Source organism: Ruditapes philippinarum, unplaced genomic scaffold (genome assembly GCF_026571515.1).
Source record: "Ruditapes philippinarum isolate M1 unplaced genomic scaffold, ASM2657151v2 ctg1908_1_1_1_1, whole genome shotgun sequence".
NCBI lineage: Eukaryota > Metazoa > Mollusca > Bivalvia > Venerida > Veneridae > Ruditapes > Ruditapes philippinarum.
In genome coordinates, this window is record NW_026862516.1 from 169,510 (window position 1) to 193,611 (window position 24,102).

At 34.2% G+C, this 24,102-nt stretch overlaps 1 pseudogene; it reads left to right on the forward strand.

Annotated features, from left to right (window-relative positions):
- Positions 1-306: 306 nt before the first annotated feature.
- LOC132719345 (glycerol-3-phosphate acyltransferase 1, mitochondrial-like) lies at positions 307-23,536 on the forward strand (annotated as a pseudogene).
- Positions 23,537-24,102: the final 566 nt, after the last annotated feature.

Genomic DNA, 24,102 nt, shown 5'->3' on the forward strand with positions numbered 1-24,102 from the left:
TTTTTTTGACATAAAAAACTCAAGTAATGGGAAGTATAATGAAAGATTAATAATATAACTTCTGTTTGACCAAAAACATTTTTTTTAAACCTTTAATCGTCTGGTACAGAATGTGATCTGCCTTTATTCACCAGCATAGAGCCAGTCAAGCATGCCCATCTGCACAGTGTATTATTTTTGTACATTTATTTCATTACTATATAAACTATTTTGTTAAACTTTTTTGTTCTAGATTCTATAAAAGTTAACTGTTAAAAAATGCCTGTGTTCAGCAGAATTGCCGAACCTCGATCATGTATATGCAAAATGAGGAGAATAGAGGACCGAAGGGTAGGAGTGGTCCACCCACCAGGGGGCACTGACAGAAGTCGGGAACCAATGAGAGTCAAACCGTCACAGAACGGGGATGCTGAGCAGGCATTACAGTCGGGAAGAAGAAAATGGCGTGATAAGTTTTGGTGATAATGTGAAACCATTAGAGAGAAGGCGTCCGCGGAGAGCGAAAACAGACTGGTAGCCTTACCTGCAGAAGCGGTGAGTTGCAGTTACAAACAGACACTTGGGCAATATTACTCGGAAAGGAATATTATTTTCATTTCTTAAACAGGGCAGACATGAGTTTGATAACATTTAAATAATGGTTTTAGAGCATGCTACATGGTAGAGAAGCTTAACAACTGAAGAGACTGGAACTGTGAATTTATTTGTCGTAAAAGTAGCGAAAAGTAAACAAATCAGTATTTTGATTTATGACAAAAATACTAAATTATTATAACTGTACTTATTTGCTGAAAAGCAACAGGATCAAAAGATGGTTCGGATAAATGGTCAATGAGTAATTTTTTTTTTAAACTATAACAGGTCACCAAGAAATAATAAGGTTTTGAGAAATAAAAACAATAGCATTACTGCAACTACTCTAAATGCATTTAAGTTACTTTGGACAAGTGTTAATTCGGACACAATATCAGTTATTCACTATCTGAGTCACATTAAAATGCAATCTCAATAAAATCAGATCATTGTTTTCGCTCTGTTACTCGTTTTCACTCTGTTACTCTACCTAGTGAAGGGTAATAGAGGGAGAGTTAGGATATGATGTTTGTAATGAGATTAAGTAAAATGACTTTTTTTCTTCACTTCCAAAGAACAAATTAATGAGGGAAGAATATTTTGTTATTTTTATTATTCTATATATCTCTTTAAAAAAAATGTTTCAAATGGTTTTAGGTACAAAATGCCACCATTGCACAGTTCAAGACGTCACCCTCGATTTTACCCGAACATTTTAGCTCATCAAGACCTATGATGGGTCATTGCTGCTCGTGCATGCCAAATAGTCAAAAAGATTTGATAACTTCAACAACAAGTACCGATGGAATGAGAAATATACTGGACGTCAGGCATGAACTAAGGTACATGAAGCAACTATTAAATGTTCAAGTTAATTTTGGCTTGCCTTGTTAGTTCAGTAGAGTACTATTAAATGTTTCAAGTTAATTTGGCTTGCCTTGTTAGTTCAGTAGAGTACTATTAAATGTCAAGTTAATTTGGCTTGCCTTGTTAGTTCAGTAGAAGCACTATTAAATGTTCAAAGTTAATTTGCTTGCCTTGTTAGTTCAGTAGAGCACTATTAAATGTTCAAGTTAATTTGGCTTGCCTTGTTAGTTCAGTAGAGTGTTGGGTTCATAGACATTAGATTTGAATCCAGTACCTTGCACATATCGTGCCCATTTTCTAAAAATGAGATGGCAGAAATCAACCTAATACTAGTAGTATAATACACATCGAAATTCTGTAATGTTTGAACTAGACCTAAACAAACAGAATTAGGACTTAAAAAAATGTTGCGAAAATTTTCATGATATACACAAGTAAAATTTCATGTCGGCAGCAGATACTATCCAAGTCCAGTGTTGTCTGATCATGGTCTGTACAGCTTGCTATTCAGTCAGTACTGATTTTAAACTTTCCCTAAAAAATGGTGAATGATTATATCTGTATTGAAAGACTGACAAGCCAATTTGAGGTATTAAGTTTTGTTAGGGTAGAATTATGCATGCTGGCATGACCATTCTGGCATAGGCATGTGATAATCAGTGATTACAAAAGGTTAATAATCTACCACCACGTATTTTTTCTTAACACAATCTGTACAATATTTTTACAGAGGGAGTGGTTTGTTGTCGCGACAGTTCTCTACACTAGTCTATTCATGGAGGACAAGAACACAACATAAATACCCAGAACTGAGTATGGCCACACTCACTAGCCAGAGGTAATAATATCTGTTATTGTATAAATGACATTTCTTTCATTAGAGTATATAAAGCTATATATCTGATGCAAAAGTTATAAAAGTATACCTCCAAAATGCTTATATGAAATAAATATGGTAATTTATTGCCTTAAAACTTAATGGTGCATGCACAAAATCATTGCTAAACAGATAAAACCCTACTTTAAATTGCAAAATAATATTTTGTTCCGGAACATTTTATTAGCTCACCTGTCACAAAGTGACATGTTGAGCTTTTGTGATCGCTATTCGTCCGGCGTCCATCCGACCGTAAACTTTTGCTTTAAGGACGTTTTCATATAGACATATAGGCAAAATTAAAACTGTTCAATAGAATTTCTTTAAACTTGGCATGTTGTTAGAATATGATAACAGAAACATTTTAACCCTTTCCCCCATGAGCATATTGTGAAAAATGGCCGTTTTCACTGAAAAGCCTCCTGTTACAAGTTCAAACTGCTATGAAACTATGAAAAATGCTTCAATACTAATCAAACTTGGCACAAATGTTGACTGGACCATTGCCTTTGTAATGACATGCTCAGTCTTAAATTTCCTGTTACCATGGCAACAAGGGGACATCTCAAAATTGCCAAAAATCACTATTTTGCCTCGATTTTTTCCATCAAAATTTATTTCAAAGTGCTGCAACTGCTCAAGGGATTGAGATAGAGTCAAAGGCTTTTCAGCGTTGGTTAAACGTTACATTATGATCGACCTGGGGTCATTTTTAGCCTCTCACAAGTCCAAAATTTTCTTGGCAATGAGGGGGACTCCGCCCCCCCCTTCAAACCCCCCTAACAGAAGGGGGCACATCCCCCTTCTGGCAACCCCCTGATGTATCTTTTGGAATGGGGGCGGCGCCGAAAAAGTGCTCAATTTTTTTAGCAACATTTCTCAAACTAAAACTTATGTTTGGGGCCCAAATAGGACATTTTTTCACTATTTGAGGCCTAAAAAAGGGGGGGGGGTCGAAAGTGCGTTGTTTCGCGTATATATGTGGTAAAGGGTTAAGCAGAAAAAAAAAATGGGGTCACCAGGTGAGCGATTTCAGGGCCATCATGGCCCTCTTGTTCTGTTTACGTACATTATTCACGTGAATAAAATAACAAGAGACATTATATGATAGAACCTTTTTGGGAATCAACCATATAATAATGGAACCAATATAATTTTACTGTTGATAAATTTTATTAAAATATTTCATAAGATACAGATCTATACCCTTTAATATCACATGGACAAGGAAAAACATGCTCTTTTTAAGCTATAAAAGCAGCAAACAATATCTTTCTTATAAAGATTTTTTTTAAAAAAAATCATTAACATATCAAAGTGTAAACATTTGTAGTAAAATTGGTCATATATTTCTGTGTTAGAAAATTAAAAAAAAAAAACAACTCCTGGAATGTTTGTTTGATCAATAGGACCAATACAAGCCACAAAGAATGAAGTCAGAATTGTAGCTGCATAGCAGTTTGACAAATATTCACCAACCAAGGATACTAACATTATTGCTAACTGTACCTGATAAATTATGTGCCATCAAGCAAAATCCAAGAAAAAAAAATCTCAATCTGGTTATAAAATAATTCAACATTGCCACTTTTGCATTATAAGTTAATGAGTATAAACAGTAATGTATTTTACTTGATGGGCAAGATTCATGTATATTAAAATGTTATCTGTCAATAAGTTCACTAATCATGTATGAATTGTTATATTTTTCAGAGTGCTTGATGTCATACATGCAGAATTATTGGCAGAAGAAGGTATGATTTTGGTTGACAATAATAAAATTTTTGTTTCCCCAGATTTGACATTAATGTTTTATATAGGTGACTTTTAAAAGGTATAAAGCAGTATACAGTTATCAATGAGGAAGGTAATTTTTAACTTCTTATAAAAAAAAAATATAGAAAAATTATTGCAGTGAGGGGAAGCTATCCGGCCAGCTTATAGAGTGCCAAGGAATCTACTCAGGTGTCAGTTCACATCTGAAACAATGAATAACAGGGACACCTGATGTCTTCCTTCACCAATTAAGCTGGGAACTGGCCATGTGACCGTTACAGTGTGACATGAAACCCTACCAAATATTGTGCAAAGTAAGATCTACTCGGGGGGAAAAAAAGTCAAGAAATTCTTGCTCACATTGTATCAAGGAGTAATTTTTACAACATGTGATAATCTAAGTAATTAAGGAAGGGATGAAGAACAAAATGTCATATTGATAATGTTAAAACTTTGTTTTTACAGTACAACAAGACCAAGCGAAGTTAGAGAAAAGAGCCAGAGATATTCTACACAATATGAAATCCAAAATCTCTAATATTCTCACCAAGTATGACCACACTTTGTTTATATCTGATATTATAAAGTCTCTACATATCTTTTGATACATACATAACTAATGAATGAATGACGATCATCGCATAAATGGTTGACGGTCATGGCATAAACCCTGTCAACTCTAAATATCTAAATGGATTCGCCCATCTCTCAATCTAGACAAAACCATTCATTGTATTAAGGAAAAATTTCAAAATATGATAATAAATTTTATACTGATTAAGTACCAGACTGGTTGCAGGTTAAGTGCTAAGCTTTTAAGCTGTTTAAATAAATGGGAACCAGTCCTATAAATTTCTAGTGTCACATTATATTTAAAATATACATGTACATCTTCGACAAGAAATATGTACATATTCTTGATAATGGTTTATATAAGCAATTTTGTTCCCTTTTTTTAGGTGTAAAGGGTTGCTATTGATAAAATTTAATACCAAAATAGTTTTTTTTCATGCATTGAAAGGGTTAAAGGACATGCATAACAATTAGATGTATTTGCTATTTATAGATTGACAGGAACGTTTCTACATTATTTCCTGAGCCTCATGCTAAGTGGTCTGGTTGTACATAAGGGGCAGATGAAAATGGTGAAAACAGCATCTAAGGTATGTACAGTTCTGTCATCTCATAATCTTTAGCTTGTGACACCGCCTCCATGGTCGATGGGTTAGAGTAGATGACTTCTAATCCAGTTACCTCTCTGGCGTGGGTTCCATCCCCGGGAGATGCTTTGGTAGTTTAACGCGGAGGAAGGTAGTCTAGTACCGGTGTAACTCTCGAGGAACGATGATAAGGAAACTACCCGCCTATATGACTGAAATACTGTTGGGAAAAGGCGTAAAATGAAACAAACAAAAAACTTAAGCTTGTGTAATATGTTTTAAAGCAGCATGGTTCCAGATTCATGCTAATTCTCATGAAAATCTGGAAAATGTGTTTAAAAATAAAATGTTGAGAAGTGAACAAAGAAAGTAATTAACTTACAATCCATGTATATAAGCAAAGGTTTGCATTAAATGACTTACTGTGTTAATCACGCAGTATAGAATATGGAGATAAATATTAGAAAATCAGTTATTAATCACACATAATGTGTAAACTGTTACTTGAATCTTGAATCTTCTTACTTTTCGTAAAATCTTTTGATTTTCTTGAAATATTTTGGCTGATCTTGAGGCAAGCAATTTTAATGTATGCATTTAACTTAATAGTACAAAAGACTACTTGCATGAAGCCAGGAACTAAATATGTCAAATGTTCCCACATGACACTTGTAGTTTTTCTACCATATTCTTGTATGAAGAACATACACATCTTAATTATGCTCTCTTGTTTTGAAGCCGAGTGGTTAAGGTCGTTGACTTCAAACCACTTGCCCCTCACCGTTGTGGGTTCGAATCCAGACAGGGACTTTGGATTCTTTCATGTGAGGAAGCTATCCAGCTAGCTTACGGAACGTCGGTGGTTCTACTCAGGTACCCGTTCGTGCCTGAAATAATGCACGGAATGGCATCTGAGGTCTTCCTCCACCAGTAAAGCTTGAATGTCGCGATATGACCTATATTGTGTCGGATGTGAAGTAAAACCCAAAACAAACAAACAAAACTTGTTTTCAAATGTTTATAAATCTGAAATAGCATCCATGAATAGATATGACAAACTTTGGCAACTTGTAAATTTAATGACATAACTTCTCATTTTCAAAATAATTTGTTAAACAGAAAATTTGGATATTTATTTTAATGGTTATAGCAAGATATACATGTTCATTAGCTTTTCTGTTTAGAATAAAAAGTCATGCTTTTATGATCACTGTGAGATAGTTGTAAGATTTTTGTCAAAAGAGGTTACTTTAACAGACGATCTTTAACACCGCACATGGTGCTCTTGTTTATTAACCTTGTTGGAAGGAGTTCCTTATAACAAGTTACTTTTGGTATTTTATTTTCTATGTTACGTTTTACAGAGAGGTGTACCATTGTTGTTCTTGCCACTACACAAGAGTCATCTAGATTATATCATCATAACATTTATAATGTGGAATTACGACATTAAAAATCCTAACATAGCTGCTGGGGATAACCTTAATATCCCGTTGTTTGGGTAAGTTTTAACACAGTTTGATCTTTTACTTTTCGTGTACTATGTTAGGAGTAACTAGATTTTAAAAATCCAGACCCTGATTTTCAAGAATGGATTTGTCCAACTTACATGTTGAAACATTATGGACAATAAACATTGTGGTAATCTTTAATCAACAATATAGAGCCTGGTCAGTCTGCACCATGCAAAGTTTGCATTCGACCTCTACACTGTATGTGACATTTGACCTCTAAACTATGTGAAACAATTTAACCTCTACACTATGTGAAACTTTTAACTTCTACACTTTGTGTGACATTTGACCTCTACACTGTGTGTGACATTTGACCTCTACACTGTGTGTGACATTTGACCTCTACACTGTGTGTGACATTTGACCTCAACACTGTGTGTGACATTTGACCTCTACACTGTGTGATACATTTGACCTCTACACTGTGTGTGACATTTGACTTCTACATTGTGTGTGACATTTGACCTATACACTGTGTGTGACATTTGACCTCTACACTGTGTGTGACATTTGACTTCTACATTGTGTGTGACATTTGACCTATACACTGTGTGACATTTGAACTCTACATTGTGTGTGACATTTGACCTCTACACTGTGTGAAACATTTAAACCAATTGAAAAAAAACAACAAAAAAAACCTGTAAACCAGTTAAAAATTTCATGAAAAATACTCATGAATATTTTATATATACAGTCAACTCTCGTTATCTTGAAGTCTTCGGGACCGTCAAAAAATATCGAGATAACAAAATGTCGAGATAAACGTATGAGGGTTTGAACCTGTCAAAAACTAATTTTTACAGAAGACATGCGCATACCTTATAAGTCAAATAAGTACGATGTTTCATTATCTTGTGTCAATCCTTATAATGAAAATTAACAGTTTGTTACATAATTAAGTAGATGTTTACCAGCGGAAATACAGCATTTAGGTGCTTAGTGATGGACACATAGTGAGGTTTACTCAGTTATACACCACTAAAACATAAACGTTGTTATTTAGTATTTTAACATTGCATAATAACTCATATAAATTACATGAAAACATTTCATAGCAATCATTTTGTGAGAGTAATAGCACATTTATAAAAGCACACAATTTATGAATAGTTAGCACGTTTATTTAATTTACCGATTATTTGATAAAATTCACTCATTTTCGACATAAGTCAATTAACACGCTAATTAAACAATTATTTCAAAACACCTTGACTTATTACAAAACATATCATCATCAATTATTAGACACGCGCTTTGAGCGATAAACCGTCCGCTTTGGTGTTTTTCAAACCTCTGCGGGAGGGGGCAGACGAATAATTATTTTTTGAGATAAAGGATTATAGTGTAAAAATAACTGTTGGGACTGAAATATCAAATCGAGATACTGAAAAAATCAAAATAAAAATATCAGGATAAAGAAATATTTTCAATATAGATAAAGAAGGGGAAAAACGGGACTTTCAGAATTTAATCGAGAAAACGAAATATCGAGAAAAGCGATGTCGAGATAACGATAGTTGACTGTATATATAAAAAGAAACTTCCAAGTAAAAATACATAAAATTTGAAAATAATATTTTGTTCTTAAAACATTTAAATTTTATGAGATGCATGTATTCATTTTGTTCCAATTCCTTATTTAATTATGATTTTAAATTTGCAGTTTCCTGATGAGAGGGCTTGGAGGGTTTTTTATTCGGAGAAAATTAGACAAATACAATGGGAAGAAAGACACCATATATAGAAGTGTTTTACATTCAGTAAGTATAATCATCTTATGTTGAAACTATTATTGCATGACTGAACTATTTTTAGTAACTTTAATTATCTTGACTAATGATGTAATAGCTAAACATCTTGAAAATTAGAACTTAGCCCCGCCTACATCAGACTTTGATCTTAGTTGTTCATAACTTAGCCCTGCCTACATGATACTTTGATCTTGGTAGGCATTTGAGCAGAACCAATGACAGTCTGTAAGTTAGCTGGGTAGCTTGAGCATATAAAAGAATTTTAAGATTCTGGTGGGATTTAAAGCTCTTAGTGGGGAGGGGCAAGTGGTTTGAAGTTTACAGGATGATTTACATTTTTACTTAGTCTTATGTTTGTAGTACTAGTAAATAATCTAGTCCCATTGATATACAAAGGTTATTTTTTTCAACATTGTCTAGCTCCAACCGCATTGGTTGTAGGTATCTGTTATATAACTCATGTTTGTGCAGTGAATTTTAAACAGGCCTTTAATGAGGCTCTTTCACAGTTTAGCAGAACAAAGTGAATGCTTAGTTTAAAGGCCATTATAGACCTGAAACCAGGTACATGTACTTAGATAATGTGATTAAGGTTGAAATTCTCTCAATTGATTGTTTAAATTACACTATTTATTATAAAATGGTGTCACTTGTTTAGTTGATATGACATTTTTATTTGCTAATTTTCAGTATATGGAACAGTTGTTATGTGAAGGAGAAAACTTGGAATTTTTCTTAGAAGGTGGTCGAAGTCGTACTGGAAAGGCGTTACAGCCGAAAGGTGGCCTTCTGTCAATAGTGGTAGACTCGTTAACAAATGGTATATTATACTTATTTACATACTTCATTTCCAATTATCGTAATGTATATTTTAAGCCAATGTTTGTACATTTATATGGTAGCAATATTAGAAAAGATCATACATGTCTGGAAGTTTTCTTAGCCTGACATTAAAAGAGAGAAAAAAACATGTTTATTATCAAGTAAATATCTGTACATGGAAAGGCTAAGTTTATGAACCCTTACCTAGAAGAAAATTGCTTTTTTGCCCTATAACCCTAAGCTCAGTGCACAAAGAAGGTGAGTTTTGTGATTTTTATGATGTTTTAATCCATCCATCTCATTTTTTCAGCAGGACTTCTTACGTTATTTTATTAATTAGCAGCTTGGGGGTCAAGAATGACACAACCCAATGTTTCCACACATAATTTTTACTTTCATTTTGAAAAATTATGAACCTATTCTAGCACACTATCCACATGGAGCAATCCATGACCATGGGTTACCCTCTTGTCAAATATTAGAAAGATCTTAATCTTTTATTAAAAAAGGAGGAGAATTTTATTGATGTTTGTCTTGTTTTGGTTATTTTCAGGGATTTGCGAGGGTCTGTATATTGTTGCCAGTCAGTATCCATTATGAGAAGTTTGTTGGAAGGTAAACTTTCAAAATGAAAGAGGTAAGTTGAAACTTTGAGCCGCGTCCGACAAAACCAACATAATAGGTTTTGCTTACCAGCATGGATTCAAAGACCAGCCTGTGATCCGCCGCCAGTCGATCAGGAATCCATGCTGTCGCTTATCAGTTTCTTACTTGTAATAGATTGGTAACGGAACGCTGGATCCTGATCAGGTCTGCGCAATGCGGCAGGCTGGTCTGGGATTCCATGCTGTCGCAAACACACTGTTGGTTTTGTCATTGAAGCGGCTTCATTATCTTAAGTCACTTGGGCCCAAATTTTAAACCTGGAAACAAATCCAGTTAAGGTATCTTATGTAGTGCTTCTAACAATTCGACAATTTGTAGCAAATTGGTTATTTCTGGAAGATTTTTTTTTCTCCAAAATCATGGGCATTAGATTATATACAACCACTTGTCTATTATCTCTTTGTACTAAATTCTGGTTATAAACGGTTGAAAATGATTGAATACTAAAGATCAAGAAAAATAACCTTCTGGAAATGACCATTTAATTACGATATTGGCCGATGTTAGAAATTTTTTTGGCAGGAAAGCATAAGAGCAAGACTACCTAAATCCAGAATATTTTCAAAATATGTGCTGACTATAATAGTGAACAGTGTAGACAATGATCAGATGGTGTTGATGTTTTGGGTGAACTTAGTTGCCACAGGTCACTTTGCCACTAGCTGGCTGAATGTTAAAGACTTTAAAGCAGAAATATGATATTTTTGTGAAATTAGAGATTGGCATAAATAATTTTTTGCAAGTATGATGAATATTATGAGATTATTTTATTGATCATTTAAGGGTGTGGCTAAAAAGAAGGAGTCATTTTTTGGTGCTATTCGTGGAATCTGGTCAGTAATGAAAAATCATTACGGAAATGTGAGAGTCGACTTCGCTCAACCATTTTCAATGAAGGTAAATTACATGAAAATTTGTTTTAGTTGATAAATGCATTTGATATGTAAGGGGTCTCTGTGGGTTATCAGTTCAAACAGCTGACTTCAAACTTCAAATAACTTGTCCTGCATGGTCTCACCACTGTTTGTTTAAAATCCCACAAGGAACTTTTTATTCTTTCATGTGAAAAAAAAGTTATCCTACTACCATACAAAACATTGTAAAGTCAATGCCTGAAATAATGCACTAAGTGGCACTTATCACCAGAAAAGCGGAAAATTTGCCCTCAGTGTAACAAACCAAAAAGTATAATTTTATAGATATTCAGCATAATAATACCATATACATATAACATACATATACATACCATAACATATACATTGTACATCTTTGTCTATGCTTCAATATGGTACAAATTCTTATCCTATCATATTGCTTTGTGTATATTTTTATAGACATTAATAGTTCTATAATGACATGGATAAAGCTCAGTTTTAAAAAAAAGCTCAGTTTTATTTATTTTTACCCAATAACATTATTTATCAAGATAAAAGAAATGTCTTCACTATTTTGCTATATTCTAGTCGACATTGAAACTGTTTATTTTATTTTAATCACATGCTTTATTTTGATCAGGAGTTAATGCTAGCTTGTCAGCTTCAGAGCCCATCACTGAGCCCTGACTCATCCACAGGAGATTTCAGCAATCCTGGTTCCCCGCCTAATATTGTTCGTATCAGTAGTTTAACGTCCCTGTATGGAACTGACGTTGTTACTGAGGATCAGAGACAACTAGTCAATCGTGTCGGCCTTCATGTGTTACACAGTAAGTCAAGTGTTCAAATAAAATGGTTTTAATAATACTTTAGATCTAAAAATGTGCTCAAAATTTTCTGAAATTATCTGCATTCTGTATCGACTCTTTACCTGCTGGCAGTAAGAGATTCTACCCATAACACCAGCACAGACCAGCCTGTACATCTAGCTTCAACGGATTTATGGTTTCTGCCCAATGTGTCTATTTATTTATATTTCTTTAAGCACACCTCTAGATGAGCCAAAATATTTCAAGAAAATCGATTTTGTGAAAAATGTACTAAAATTTTTAAGAAAGTTAAACATTCAAAATCCAAGTTATATTTTACATGTTATGTGCAGTTTAAGACTGATTTTGCAGTATTTTATAATCATATTTCTACTGCGTTAATAACGCAGTAAGGACAGTTTTTGCATTTTTGATAATTTTCTTGGATTGAATGTGCTGATTGCAATATGTTAATTACTTTATTTGTTCACCTCACACTATTTTACTATTAAATACATTTCCAAAATTTTAATGAAAATTAACATAAATCTGGAGGCGTGCTGCTTTAAAGTTTTCAATAGACCTTTATCAATTATATGAGCTGCGTGTCCCGACAAAACCAACATAGTGCGTTTGCGACCAGCATGGATCCAGACCAGCATGCGCATCCGCGCAGTCTGATCAGGATCCATGCTGTTCGCTATCAGTTTATTTACTTGTTAAAGGGTCTGGAAGCGAACAGCATGGATCCTGATCAGACTGTGCAGATGCGCAGGCTGGTCTGGATTCATGCTGGTCGCGAACCCATTATGTTGGTTTTGTCTTGACGCAGCTCATATTTAAGGGTATTCCCTGGAACTTACCTGGCAGCAACTGGTGCAGACCTAGATCAGTTCACACATCACTATTCAATCAGTACTTGTTGTTTTAAAATGTTCTCTAAAAATGATGAATGGTTTTGTCCAGATTGAACAATGGAAAAGTCCATTTAAGATATTTAGTATAGTAAGAGTAAATATGTCAGATAATATGTCAGAAACATTATTTTTCATATTTGACCATGTGAATAGGATCAGACTTGACTAGAGATAATTGATTATCACCTTTGGAAAACACAATGCTACATTGTGATCCCTGTTTTTATCCCCCGCCGATGGAATCGGGAGGGGGATATAGTTTTGGCGTTGTCCGTCCGTCCGTCCGTCCTTCCGTCCGTCCGTCCTTCCGTCCGTCCGTCCGTCCATCCGTCCGTCCGAATTTCGTTTCCGGAGTAGTTCTCTGCAACTAATGGCTGGAATTCAACGAAACTTTATGGGAATGTTGATCAGCATGTGAAGTTGTGCACCTGGGTATTTTCGTCTGGATATTTTTAGTATTTTTAGAGTTATTGCCCTTGACTTAGAATTTCGTTTCCGGAGTAGTTCTCTGCAACTGATGGCTGGAATTCAACGAAACTTTATGGGAATGTTGATCAGCATGTGAAGTTGTGCACCTGGGTATTTTTGTCTGGATATTTTTAGTATTTTTAGAGTTATTGCCCTTGACTTAGTAAAATTTTGTAATTTTCAACTTGTGTCGCATGTAATTCAAAAAGTATTTGACCTAGAGTCATGAAACTTTACAGAAATGTTGATCAGTATGTGTAGTTGTGCACCTGGGTATTTTCGTCTGGATATTTTTAGTTGTTTTAGAGTTATTGCCCTTGACTTAGTAAAATTTTGTCATTTTCAACTTGTGCCGCATGTAACTCAAAAAGTATTTGACCTAGAGTCATGAAACTTTACAGGAATGTTGATCAGTATGTGTAGTTGTGCACCTGGGTATTTTCGTCTGGATATTTTTAGTATTTTTTAGAGTTATTGCCTTGACTTAGTAAAAATTTTTTGTCATTTTCAACTTGTGTGGCATGTAACTCAAAAAGTATTTGACCTAGAGTCATGAAACTTTACAGGAATGTTGATCAGTATGTGTAGATGTGCACCTGGGTATTTTCGTCTGGATATAGGTCCTCTACCAAAATTGTTCAAATTTTAGCCCTGGGGTCAAAATTGGCCCCACTCCAGGGGGTCATAGATTTTCCTTATATGTATATAGTGAAAACTTAAAAATTCTTCTTGTTTGAAGGTACAAGGCTTCAAGTTCAAAGCATATTACAGTTTATGCCATGATTAATATATAAATAAAGCCTTATCTCTTCAGTTGTTGTGTTAATAATAACCAGTACTCGGCGGGGGATATAAATTCAACGAATTTGCTTGTTTATTTCAGCTTGCGTACAGACGTCAGCTATAATGTGTACACAGTTACTGTCCTTTCTCCTTCTTACCAAACATAGACAGGTAACATTTCTCTTCTCTGTACTTATTAACCCCTTAATCTGATGAATTTGTGTAATGGATTAACCCAGCTTGGAATATGGAATAGTCCATTTAAAGTGTAAGGGATGTCAAGCTACCAAGTGTATCAAGCCATTACTGGTGGCAAATGCTAATTATTTTGTGTTCAAGTAGATAAAATGTTAAATATATATGGCATATAAAATACTCTATTCAGCGAGATAATTGGTATTTGTTATAAGAAACCTTGAGAAAAGAAAGCTTATTATACTCTTTAGATTATTCTGCTGTATAAGAAAGAGACATAAGTCTTATTTCTAAGACACTCTTGGTTTATGCAGAATTTTTTTTAGTTCGATTGTGAAGAAAGCTATAAGCTTATAGACACACTTTCAAATCCGTTACTGGAACCAACCAGTACTGAGCAATGTGTGTGAAGTTTCTTGCTTAAAGAAACAACAACTTGCCCCTGTCAGGGTGTGAACCCATGCGGCTAGCGATCATTAGATTACTAGTCCAACACGTTAACCACTCGGCCATGCTGCCACATTTGTCACTCTTGCAACCAGTAGTGTTTATGTTTGTTAATATTCAAATCAAAACAAACCACAATATATGTGTAAATACAATATACATAATATTACTTTTTATAAATGTATGGTTTCTGGTGACTTATAGGCCCATGGGGCCAGGTGATATTATATTTTTTCTTGCAGATATGTATTGTAATACATGTAGATATGCACATGTGAAGATAATAAAATATTTACATACTTAAGTACTTATTTTGGCCAGATCATTATTATTTTTAGCTTAAAACAAACTATTAATCTTGATCACACTATATTAGTGATTAAACTTTGTATCTTAATTTGAATATATAACTGTCAGTTATTTACTTTTATGGTCTTCCATAATAAGTAAAAAAACAATGTTTGTTTAAAGCATCATTCCTCCAGATTGATGCTAATTGTCATGAAAATTTTAAAAATGTATTTAAAAGTTAAATATTGTGCAGTGAACAAGAAAGTAATTTACACATTGCAAACGGCACTTACAATCCAGGTAAATTACCAAAAAGAGGTCAAAATATACATAGATACCCCTTACTGCATTAGTAACACAGTAGAGGCATACCACTATCTCTGTAAGCTCTTGGTAGCTCTCAAATTATAGAAGAATTGTATAGAAGCTTAGAATTATTTTTCTGCCATTTTTTACCAAGTCACATAACACAGGCAATGATTTTTCTACTAAATTATTCCCCTTTGTTAATTTGAAAAGTTTCAATTTTTGAAATTATTCCATCTGTAAAATGTTCCCATTTTATAATTATTCCATTTGTAAATTGAAAAAATTCCCATTTTATTGAGAATCTTGTTTGTATGCTGTCTGTTTAACAGGTCTTTTTTCTTAGTTTTGAAGGATTGTACAGTATTTTTGCAGGTTTATTAAATGTTTTGTTTTGTGTGCAGGGAACATCATTGGACACACTGGTGAGAGATTTTGTGTGGATTAGGGAGGAAGTATTAGTACGGAAACGAGATTTGGGGTTCTCACCATCATCTAGCACTAGAGATATAGTGTGTTATTCCTTGTCCCTTCTAGGACCTAGTCTCGTCAATTGGAGGTAGGATTGAAAGCTTGCTATTTTCTCCTTTTTTTTTCAAATATTTTGCAGGCTAATTCAAGAAATTGATTTTGTTGGATTTCATTTCAAACTTGTGAGATGTAAATTAGTTTTTGTTTAAATTATATAGAAAATAATCTCCACACTTATAAACAAAAAAAACAAAATGAATTTTATAATTTAGATTTCAAAAGGTAGACATTTTGATAATGAAATATAAAACTCCCGTATTTCAGAACGAATGGAGAAAAAGGAGATAAGGAAGTGGTTCCAGCTATAGATATACCGTCAGTGTTTGCCCTCAGTTACTATAGTAACAATGTTATTTCTGTCTTCTTATTGGAGAGCATTGTTGGTATGGTTTGTTCTTGTTGTTGTTTTTCCTGTTTTGTTGGGGTTTTTTTTGTTTGTTTTTATTAAATTCTTTATTTTTTGATTTTATACCCCCGATACATGTAAGAGGCATATGAAAATCGCACCAGTTGTCCATCTGTCTGTGTGTCCCCACTTCATTTGTGTGCAGACTGTAACTTTGTCAAGGGATGTTGAAACAACTTGGCACAAATGTGTCGCGTCCAAGAACCACGTCCCTACGTCAGACTATCATTTTGAAGTTTCACATTATCGCAATTAGAGTAAATAGGTACACACATTTGTGTCCGGATTGTAACTTTGTCATGCATCGGATGATTTTAGAATAACTAGGCATGAATGTCTAGATGATGTGTTGCATCCAAGAATTATGTCCCTACCTCAAAGGTCAAGGTCACACTAACATTTTGAAGTTTCACATTATCACAATTAGAATTAATAGGTACACACATTTGTGTCCAGATTGTAACTTTGTCATGCATGGAAGGATTTTAGAATAACTTTGCATAAATGTCTACCACATCAAGACAACATGTCACAACTAAAACTCATTTCTCTACCTTCAAGGTCAAGGTCACACTTATAGTTTGAAGGTACTCATTTTCTCGAGAAGAGTTTGAAGATACACATTCATGTCTGGACTGTAACTTTGTCATGCATGGAAGGATTTTAAAATAACTTGGCACAAATGTCTACCATATCAAGGCAATGTGTCGCGGCTTAGGCTCATGTCAGTCTGTTCGTCAGTGTGTCCCAACTTACACAACAATCATGTCCAGACTGTAACTTTGTCATGCATTGAGGGATTTTGAAATAATTTCGCACAGATGTCTGTCTCATAATAACATTCTGTCACGTCCAGGAACCACGACTCTTCTTAAAGGTCAAGGTCACATTTATATTTTGAAGGTTCACGCTATCACAATTAGATTTGACGGGTACAATAATACAAAAAAAACAATATTAAGCAATTAAGTATATTCATTCTATTTTCTTTTCATAATATCTGCATGCTTAAGAAACCTTTTTGGGGGCATTCATCACTCTCCCTAATATTAATAATGAACTATTCCATTTTCACAGAAGGATCAGTCCATTATGCAAATTTAGGCATGGTCAGGGTTAATTTTCATGTTTTATATTACAGTAAGTTCTGTGATATATCTAAGTGACATCAGTCTCACAACCCTGGAAACATCAACACCAGGGGAGATAATTCTTATGTCAAGGGAGGAAATCCTAGAAACAGCTGTCCAGTTGTCTACCCTGCTGAAACATGAGTTTATTGCTGTACCAGTAAGAAAAACTTTTTTCCCTTGCTTTGCTTAGGAGAGCAATTAATGTTCATTCTTGAAAAATTACATTGCCAATCATTTTTGGTAAGAAAATGGAAAATTTCCTTCAAAGTATTCCTTATGATTCAAGCTAATTATGATTCAAGCTAATTTTAATATTTATTTAGAGAATACATATTTTTTTTTATTTATTTATTATTTTTTAATAAAAAAGTTATTTTCTGGTAAACAAGTTAAGTAATTCATGCTTTCCTAAGGTACCAAAAGTCCACATGAAGTACCTGAATGTGGTGTAAAAAATTATACAATATAAGATATTTGTAACTGAGCGTGCAGCTTTAAATGTGGCTTTATATGATTATTTCACAGGCCATGTAACAATGCCTAGAAGAGGTCCGTGAGAGCTAGTACTTGGCTGATACGTTTAGATTCTCTATAGTCACGTCGGAGACTTTATCTCAAGATTGTTCGGTGGAACCATCAAGAAGTAATGAGCTTTGTTTTTAGTTCGTTACATTATTATTGCGTGCAACTCTGTAAATAAATGAGCTTGCGTCATGGCAAACATAATACATTCTATTGGTGTGTGACCCACGCTCTTATTTGAATCCAGACTAGCCTACTGTGTCGTGCATGTCTGTCAGGATCCTTTCCAAATGCTGTTCTGCTTACAACCTTACCCTATTCATCAAGTTTGGTTTTTTTTACACTGCGATGCAGCATGAAGAAACGATAGCTAAACAGCATGGATCCTGATCATGAAACTGCGTTGAGGCGCAGGCTGTTCGGATCCACTGCTAGTCGCAAACCCATATGTTGGTTTTGTCGTGACGCTGAGTCTATATGTCAACAATTGATCGTTGTGTTGTTTTAGTTGTAATGTTATAACATTCTTGTACATAAGTAGTGATGATAATCCTTCTGAAACCGCCAAGAGAGTGTAATTTACGAATCCGAGGTCCAGCCCGACCCGCTCGGAGATATATCACAAACAGAAACCTACGTATTATTTATAAGACACTGTAGTTGTTTAGATGAATTCAAGTAATATTTTTATACCTGACTACACTAGTAGGGAGTTCCCTAGCATGAAAATAGACAATAAAACTTTACCTACATTCTCCCTCATCACCGTATGAAAAAAAGCTTGATTGTATAAATCTGTAACAGAGGAATCCTCCTTAAGCAGTATAATGCAATAAATGACTGGTGAACTTATGGATTTTTTCCATCTGCATTGTAAGAGGATTCTTGGTATATAACCTAGTGCCTGTAGCTTTATAATCCTGTTAGAAATTACACTACTTCCTATTGGGCAATGCCATTCCTCTCAGTTCGTTGAGCAAAGTATAACATAGATTCCTTAGCTTTTTATAGTCTGGTGGTTCTGTAGAACTGCATCGAGTAAGAGTTGTCTATTTCTCAATGTGTGATCCTTATAGCTTCAACATGATCAAGAGTTATAGAATATTATAATTTTGGTTATCAACGGTAAGAAAGTAATAACATACCACAAAATGGTTGTTTTCATTAATATTTGCTGTTTTTATCAGAATATTTATACATTTTTTACAGTTTTTTTATACAAGTATATTAAAATGTTTACAGCAATAATGTATACATATGAGAATGTACATGACCGTCAGTGGGCTACAAGATTGTCCGGCGTTTGTCGTGGGCAACTGGCCGACCCCGATTTGATGAGGACCGATTTACTATTCAAACCCAGAAACCAGAATTTACGAGTAGTTATATTTATTATCCTTTACATCATTGTTTGATGATGTTAGCTTATCACATCTTTACTAGCAAAAAATAAGGTTTAACAAAAATATTTTGCAAAGAGTTCATGTTGTATATTTAGAAGCTTGCAAAAATGCATTTAGTGTGGGTAGAGGCCCGGGTGACCTCGGACTAAGCTGAAATGATTATTTTAAGAGTCGATGAATGTTATTAGGCTTACATCTTTTTGAGATTCCTGATATTTCGACCAATCGTATGAAAGTGTTTTTAGATGAATTTTTCTAGCCATCCTACTGCCAATACTTGCAAGCATTTAAATGTACCAATTTGGGGAGATGCTACTTATTGCTTTCTGGAGACGGCTATTGTATTTTTTTAATATATTAGTCACCAACCTATATTTCCATGGTTTTTACATTACCCTCTCTCCTCCTTATTGTTTAATTTCCCAAATTAAACAAGTTACATGATTGTAATATGTATTCTCCATCCTTTATCTTTTTTAAACAAATGCATATTAGTGGTAATGCACAATTTGGGCCTTTGGCGCGATTTGTACAAAAACACAGTGAATGGGTTGTGACCAGCGATGGTATTCAGGACCCAGGCGCAGCGCCCGCGACAGTCTTATAAGGATCCCATGCAGTTCGTCCATACTTTAACCCTGAATTAGAAGGCAGAGAAACTGATAGCGAACAGCATGATCCTGATCAGAACTGCGCGGAGCGCAGGCTGGTCTGGATCCATGCCTTGGTCGCAAACGCACATATGTCTGGTTTTGTCCTGATGCTGCTTCATTTGGTTAAAAACAGATAATTGAAAATACATGATGTGGACCACTGACATGAGCAAGAGTTTGTATGTATGAATTATCTCTAACGTCCAGTTTACAATATCATCCTGTAAGAATGAAATTAAGCATAGAAGACGTCCATAATTTAGCATGACAACACTAAAATGTTATTGTAGGTTACTGTGGTGCCTTGTAAGAATATTGTAAAGGACAACCCTGAAACTTTTCACACTCGATATCTGGCTCCTTTTCAATTGAACGAGGCCTATCTAATCACTGCGTCACAATATTAGCCTCAATGGACGGGTAAGAAGATAAAATGACAGTAGGTTAGTGACAATATTTATGTAATTTAGTTTTTTTTTACCTGAAAAAGCATGTGCAAACTACATGTAAGGGATGTCCTAATTGCAAAGCTTTCCAGCCAAAACAAATTTAACATCGGCCAATTTTTGTAATATTATTTTTCACAATCTTAGGTATTCAAAATTTTTTAACTGTTCATAACCGAAGTACATGGCAATGAAGGATGAGTGATTGTAAATAATCTTATGCCCAAGATTTTGAAAAAATAAAATTTTGGAAATACAGTAAAATTACTCCCTCTATTAAGGACCACTAACGGGTTCTGACTAAAGGTGGTCTTAATAGTGAATGGTACTTTGAATAAGTGAATAAGTCCAACTTTTAACAGCTGTGACGACTAGTCCAACTTAATACATATAATGTATACCTTGTATGTCAGTTTTATGCACATTCTGGTAAATTGTACTTAATTTAAATGAGTAAAAAAGAAACACATTATTTTTTAAACAAAAAGCATTTTTACCATGTCATGAGCCAATAATTATGAATACAATCATTAAATATGATTGAAAGTTATAATTTACGACTTCCCCTTTAGAAGAAAAATATGAGGTATTAATAAGTTATGCCTCTCATTATGATTTTATAATACATTAATTACATATCGAAATAAAGCACACATGAACTGATAATTTTTGGTGTAATTTAGCAAATTTCTACCATACTTGGCTTAAATTGTGAATGCACAAAAAATTTTTACATTGCTATTTACTTGTTTAATCACATCCCCTAAAATAACGCTGACAAATTAAATCGTGTTCTCGCACCATAGCTGCTTAGATTAATTAGCCAGAAGTTGGTTTAAACTGGTCATTGCTGACGCTTGAATGCTAAAAGATACATCGTAAAGCAAGCCGTCTAAATCAATTGATATATATTAATGACCTCATTTGACCCGGTGTATTTGTTTTACGCCAGAGGGAAGATTACGACAATTAATTGGGGGGCAATTAAACCACCAAGTGATGTCTGGCCATTATGTTGCATGGTCGTAATACAGGTTAATGTTTTGATAAGAAATACACACAAATGTCTGACAGAAGTGGTCGTTATGCCGGATTAGAGACGTGGTCGGTATTCTGGTCATTTTTCTCAATGAATAAAGAAGGCAAATATTTTGTACTTTTAAAAAGTGCCCGTAATAGCGGCGTGGTCCTATTTGTGGCGTGGTCGTTAGGTGGCATTTTACTGTACCCTATTTGCTACAATATTGGCTGATGGAATTGTTTTGGAGGGAAAACATTACAGTAAGACTACATGTATGTTAAAGTATTTTTTGCACATTTTTCAGAATGACAAACATTGCCCTTAACTGTAATTCACTTAACTTACTATGCTGTACCACAGTGAGCACAGCCTATGTCAACCACTGAGCCTCACTGCTTTAGGTTAAAATTCTATTGAGGACTTTTGATTCTCTTCCAAGTGAGGAACCTATCCAACTAGCTTTTGAGAGGTCAGTGGTTCTACTAGCTAAAAATAATGCATGGAGGGTCATTTCAGGTAGGTTGAAAATTCAAAGACAGAAAAATTTGAGATTTAAAAAACACTTTGTCATCATTCTAAAGGTGACTGTTTTAGGTTTACATTTGCTGTTTTTAGTATAGAATTTAATTGGTACCTGCTATTTATAGACCTGTTTTAACACTTTTTTACCTTCAATTATTGTAGAAGGAGATTTTATGAAGAATTTACACAATCATGCTAAAACAAGAGTTACTGATGGAGTGGCAAGCTATGGTAAGTTTACACAATAATGCAATGTCATGAAATGTTGTGTTGTTTGTTTGTTTTGTTCTTTTGCGAGTTATGATTATTATATCATAGCAAGTAATATTTGTTCATGTTCCACTGTCTAAATTGTGCATATACATTTTCATAAAACATTCAATAGAAAATAAGATGTTTTTAAATTGCAGTCTATAACAGGATTCACACAGGGCATGAAAAGTCCTTGAATTTGGTGGTTAGCCCTTGAAATCTTGAATTTTATATGAATGTTATAGTTTAATGGTTAAATATTACTGTTCAGATAAATATTACTCTGTCAAATGTAGTGTTACATTTTGATTCTTGCACTCAAATAAAAATAATTCTACAGTTTGCTGTTTTCTAGGCAGGCATTTTATTTTTTAACATTTTTAAATTTGATGTAGTAATGTTCTTATTTAAGAAAGGGGTTGGAGTGGTGATTTGTCTTTTTCAGAGTAAAGGTCAAGGTCTTTGAGACTTAAAATAGATTCTCCTACTTTTTCTTAAAGAGAGGTCATACTTTTACATTTTTTAAAAAACTACAGGAAGCAGTCAATACGTAATCAGATTAATTACAAACATTGTATATACTAAAAGTGATTCTTTGCTGATGATATTACTGTTTAATTTTGTAATATAAATCATTATTAACAGGTGAAAGTGCGGCCCTGGAGACATTGAAGAGTGCTGTAAAATCGTTTAAAGATCTTCGTATCATAGACTGTTACAATGCAGGTGGAGTAAGCATGCTGGACCTTCATGGCAGGTACAATGTGCGAGACTCACTCAACCAATACATACAGATGCTGGAGAGTCTGCGCGGTTAAAGCGGTGCTCTTAAACAAATCCAATTTCGACACTCTGACAGTATCAATGCCAGAGGGCCTTATAGGTCAAAGACTGTTCACTAAACATATTCAAGATTTTCGACACCAAGGAATTAGTGCAGATGCTTGAAAGCCTGCAAGGTTTATATGTTCTTTGGAAAAAAATGAAGTATTTCAACTATACAAAAACCTACAGAATACAAATACATACAGATAGTGGTATAGCAAACAGGGTCATAGAAGTTGTTTAAAATTTCGACACTGTACAAATACTCATTGATTAATAATCCTGATTGGTTCACTGTTTACTATTAAAAATAAGGTTCAAGAATGAGGACACTTGAACCAAAAACCAGAACAATAAAGGTTGTTATGAGATCAATACAGGTTGTGGGTACCCAAATAAGAAGGATATCTGTTTTGAATATTGTTCTTGTTGCTTTTGTCTCAGCTTTTGAAGAAACAGTTAATATACTTAGATTTGTATGATAAATATAATAATGATTTGTAAATTATGATCTCTTTTTCATGCTTATAATGTATTTTTTGTTTACTTGATTGAAAAGCAATATGTATGGCAAATCTATGTTCCAGTAGGAAACTATCATAGCTACTAAATTTTGTCAAATGGACTTTTTCGTCATTGAATTTGGGATAAAAGTATCAAATTTCCATTAAAGTAAGGAGCCAACTGTGGCTAGACTCTTTATTGATTGTGAAGACAAATGAGCCGTGTCATGACAAAACCAACATAATGGGTTTGCAACCAGCATGGATCCAGACCAGCCTGCGCATCCACGCAGTCTGATCAGGATCCATGCTGTTCGCTGTCAGTTTCTCAACTTGTAATAGAGTTATAAAGCGAACAGCATGGATCCTGATCAGACTGCGTGGATGCGCAGGCTGGTCTGGATCCATGCTGGTCGCAAACCAACTATGTTAATTTTGTCGTGACACGGCTCAAATTATCATTCCAAGGCAAGTCATTTTAATATCTACAATTTAAATGTTAAAATTACGATATTCAAATAAAGTCCCGAATATATAGTTGAGAAAATACTCATTAGTACAGAATGAATTGTTATATATATGTATATGATATCTTTTGTTAGTTTTGGAGAAATTGAACCATTTAGTTTAAAGCTGCATACCTCCAGATGAACCAAAGTATTTTAAGAAAATCAAACTTAAGAAAACCTAATGAGATCCCAAGAAAAGAAAAAAAAAAACAAGGTTAAAGTAATAATTTCCATGTAATATGCTAGTAATGACCGATTTTACAGTATTTTTCACCA